The sequence below is a fragment of the Camellia sinensis genome, chromosome 2, assembly GCF_055761805.1.
Source record: "Camellia sinensis isolate YWXY chromosome 2, ASM5576180v1, whole genome shotgun sequence".
In the NCBI taxonomy this organism is placed as follows: Eukaryota; Viridiplantae; Streptophyta; class Magnoliopsida; order Ericales; family Theaceae; genus Camellia; species Camellia sinensis.
Window position 1 is genome coordinate 20,073,262 of NC_138962.1, and position 4,570 is coordinate 20,077,831.

At 36.2% G+C, this 4,570-nt stretch overlaps 1 long non-coding RNA gene across 3 annotated transcripts; it reads right to left on the reverse strand.

Annotated features, from left to right (window-relative positions):
- Positions 1-1,046: 1,046 nt before the first annotated feature.
- On the reverse strand, positions 1,047-4,570 carry LOC114280899 (uncharacterized). Of its 3 annotated transcripts, none has more exons than XR_003635737.2 (4): positions 4,250-4,570; positions 4,033-4,122; positions 2,461-2,543; positions 1,047-1,266 (listed from the first exon to the last, which is right to left on the reverse strand). It is a non-coding gene; the product is annotated as an uncharacterized LOC114280899 (long non-coding RNA). The 3 variants fall into 3 exon arrangements; XR_014350045.1 differs by having other exon boundaries at positions 2,461-2,625; positions 4,250-4,536; XR_003635739.2 differs by having other exon boundaries at positions 1,117-1,603; positions 4,250-4,536.

The window sequence follows — 4,570 nt, forward strand, 5'->3', positions numbered from 1 at the left end:
GGGGGCTATTTCGCATTTTCGCCCCCTTAACGCCCTTTTTCGGTTAAGTTTAAGGCGTTTTCGACTCTAACTCCCAACCCACACATGCTAATTACATTTCGTCTGTTGTCACAGGTCCTATTCATCACAGGGAAGGTGGTCGTGACATCCGTACGGTGGTTCAGGGGCTATTTCGCATTTTCGCCTCCTTAACGCCCTTTTTCGGTTAAGTTTAATGCGTTTTTTACTCTAGCACCCAAACTACGTGTGCTAATTACTTTCCTATTTGTCATGGGAAAGTTGGCCGTGACATCCGTACAGTGGTTCGGGGGCCGTTTCGCATTTTCGCCCCCTTAATGCCCTTTTTTGATTAAGTTTAAAGCGTTTTCGGCTCTAACTCCCAACCTACACATGCTAATTACATTCCTTCTATTGTCATAGGTCCTATTCATCACAGGGAAGGTGTCTGTGACATCCGTACGGTGGTTCGGGGGTTGTTTCGTATTTTTGCCCCCTTATCGCCTTTTTTCGGTTAAGTTTAATGAGTTTTCGGCTCTAACTCCCAAACTGCGTGTGCTAATGACATTCCGTTTGTTGTGACAGGTTCTATTTGTCACGGGGAAGGTGGTCGTGACATCCGTACGGTGATTCGGGGCAGTTTCCCATATTCGCCCCCTTATCGCCCTTTTTGGGGTAAGTTTAAGGCATGCCAATTAAGGTGTTTTGCCATAGGTCCTATGTGTTTTTTTTTTTTAAGTTTAAGGCACGCTAACTACCCATCTCTTCACCAACCTCATCATTGACCTAAGACTATCACACTCCCATAAATTTACTTAATTCTACATCTAGAATCTAACTTGAGACTGGTTTGATCACTACATCTATAACAGTTGAAATGATCAATTAAGTAAATGTACATGACGTGAGGATCACATGCATATTTTTCTTGTATGTGCAATGCTGCACCATTGATAAAAGCATTGAACCAAAGTCCAAACAAAGTTTTATAAGCTAGAAAGTGTCATTTCATCAACTGTAAGCACTAGAAATGCAAGTAGACTCAAACCTTGACGGCCAAAGTAATTTATCCACAAATTTTTTTAGTAATTTCCAAATAATGTTTGACAACCAAGAGTAGAGTCACAAATTCATATAATTAATTTGATATAAACACTCAAGTATTGAGAAAAATGAAGAAAATGAGGACATGTTTACCATGAGTACAAACAATGCAATTGAGAATCTGTAGGCATCCATTCCCATGACCTTCATAAGTTTAATATCCTCCTGTATCCAAACAATTACAGAAGTTCCTAAAATATATCTTTGAGCAACAAAAAGAAAAATTATAAAACAAGAAATGGGTCTGTTGCCACACCCATGGCTGCTTTGCCTAAGGTAACTCGGTCACAATTTCATTTCTTAGCAAAACGGTGACTAGGTGCAAAAGACCCTTGTTAAAATGGGGTGTAAGAAAAGAAAAATAGACCACAAAATATATTGTTACCATAACTTGAACCCATGCTGCCACCAGGATGCCTTTACCTTAGGGCCAAGCTGTCCTCTATATTTCTTTAGTGTTGATTAGGAAGAAAAAAAAGGTTTGGCCGTTTGGCTACTTTAGCTGACAAAAGGGAGAAAATAAAAATTTTCACTCAACTTTACAGCTCACAAAAAAAAAAAAATCAACTTTTTAACATTTGTCAAATGCATTAGCCTATTTAATATCTACTTTCTCTATAAAATATATATATATATATATATTGTATTTGCCAAGCCTCAGTGGCAACCCCAGGGCAAGTCCTTGCACATAATCCACCACTTGAACAAGCAAGGTAAACTTACAGAAAATGTTTAAATCTTGAACATGGTCTGCAAATAGTCCACAAACATCACTCAACAGCCACGAAGTTTGCTTACTGATCATTGCAAAGAGTCAAAGAGTTTGCTACTATGTAATCTCTACACTCAAGTGCATATTTCAATCACTAAAGTTTTGATATTTAATAGTTTGCTACTCATCTCGCTGTTAATGACAGACTTTGAACTCGTGTATAGAACAGCCCAGATCTTATTCATTTTTTACCCAAATTACAATTTCTATTCATTCCCCATTAATTCCACAAACCAAAACAATCAAATCAACCATGAAATTCAAACTGAAACTTTAACAAATAAGACAAAAATCATACATCTACTAAATTCAATACATTTTGGGTCCTTGGAAAAAATAGCGATTCATCGTCATACAATTTTTATCAAAAGCTGTTGCAGTAAAAATCAGTCACATACAACCAATGTAACATCAGGAAATCATATTAGCTAAAATCCTCTTATTTCATCTTTAAAATGACTCATTTCTAATTTCCAGAAATTGCACTTGTATTGCCATTCATGTATGTTGAACTCGTCATTCAGGTCATAACCACAAAAGAGCATTAAAATCAATCAAAATTATGACAGAGTAGAACAAAAACTTACATATTGGCTGATCATCACTATTGCAACGTCTTCTCTTGTTGTGAACTCCTTGAATGCTTCTTCAATGTGTTCTGTGCTTCAAGCTTTTACAAAACAAAATATAAAATACTTTCACTACTAGTGTGGATGTTCTTGCTTTGCTGTTACAAGTAATGGTCAATGCATCTGTTTTATAACCAAGCCACCAAGTTGGAGATCATTAGTTATGAGATTATTACCTTTCACCTGAATACTCTATTTTATAACCACAAATAGATCATAAGAGTCTTTTATTTAAATAATGCAAGTCTCCTTTTATTTCACAACTACAAGAGTCTTGCTATCCTCAAGTTATGAATGTAGTTTTAAGATAATACTTCCACTTGATGTATAATTAATTCAATTCAAGTGTATTGGCTTTTCACAGTCACTTGTAAATATGAATACTACTTTAAGATAATACTTTCCTTTGATGTGTCTTTTCAGTTTCTACACAGGGCAAGCCAACAAGGTTGCTTTAACACACACAAGACACATACAAGAAAATTTTCATCTTATATTTGTTATATATATTGCCATGTCCTGTTTATGACAGCCTTTTTCCCCTCACATTTATTACCAGAAGTTACTCATGGAAAAAAGAATAGACACTAAGGTTGTATACATAAATAACTCCAAATTATTGAATTCCAGAATTAACTGTAAATCTTAAAATGAGAGAGAGTGATGAGAGAAAATGTAAATTGAGTTCAGAATTAACCATAAATATGAAATCCAAATTATATCCTACTGACACTTGAATTTATTCAAATCTGTTCCTAATGAATATCAGTTGAAGTAATTTCAAATATTTACTTAAAACCATTAAAATTTACAAGAAACTTTTCCTTTAGAACCAGGAATTATGTTCATTTAAATTCTAAAATTTAATAAAAATAAAATTATGCAAATTTTTAAACAGCAACAGACTTTACTGACAAAAAGAGATTGAATCCAAATATAAACATGTATGTGATTCACATAAACAATACAGTTCAACAAGAATTAAATGCGAATATCTATATGTGTGTGTGTGATTGTGTGAGGGGGTACTAATGAATTAAAATGAGGCTTTATTAACTCATCAAACATACTCTTGTTTATGGTCTTAATTTCCAAGTCAACTAGTGGGTCAGCCCAGAAGAATGCAAGGAAGGTTCAATGACTTTGAAATTTCACTTTCCACAACATTCAATTTCAATTTCAATTATAAAAAGGCAAACAAATTGTCAATTCAACTTCACCAATTTCGTTTCAACATTTTGTCAAACACATGGTGAGCAAGAGGGTGGAAAACAACAACAATAAAAAGCATAGCCCAAACAACAGCAACAAATAAACTACCAACAACAACAATAGCAACATCATCACACACAAACTAATTGATTAAAAGAAAATTAGAATTGAATGGAAGCATGATTAAGAATCATTATATAGGACAATAGAATAATGAATTGGATTTAACAGGGCGTGCTCCAATGGTTGTGTGTGTGTGTGTGTGTGTGTGTGTGAGAGAGAGAGAGAGAGAGGAAGGGGAAGAAGAAGGGGAAATACAGTGTGTGCTCCAATGGTTGTTGCGAGTGAGAAATAGAGAGAAAAAACGCTGCTCTTGCGAGAAATAGATAGAAGAGAAGCTCCAACCCTCTGATTTATAACCAGAAAAAACAAAAAAAAAAAACAAATCCTTTGTTATAAAACCCTAGAAATTGGGTGAAGATATATATATATATAGAGAGAAAGAGAGAGAGAGAGAGGAAGAGGCCGGAAATACCTGGTGTGCGCTGGAGGAGACACAAATCAGAGTAGCTACTGTTGTCCGTCGCTGGTGGGGAGATGGGTGGTACCGTCGCTGGTGGGGAGGTGGGTTGTACCGTCGCCGGTGAGGAGGTGGGTGCTCGTGTGCGACAGTGGTGGACGGTGGCTGGCAGGAGGGTAGCCTGCGATGGAGTGAGAGAAAGAGAGACAGAGAGAGAGAGAGAGAGAGAGAGAGAAGAGGGATGATGAGAGAGTGAACTGGGAGAGGACCGACCGAGTGGTCTAATTAAGGGACAAAAGTTTGATCAATGCCGACTAAAAATTTTTTTAGTACCCA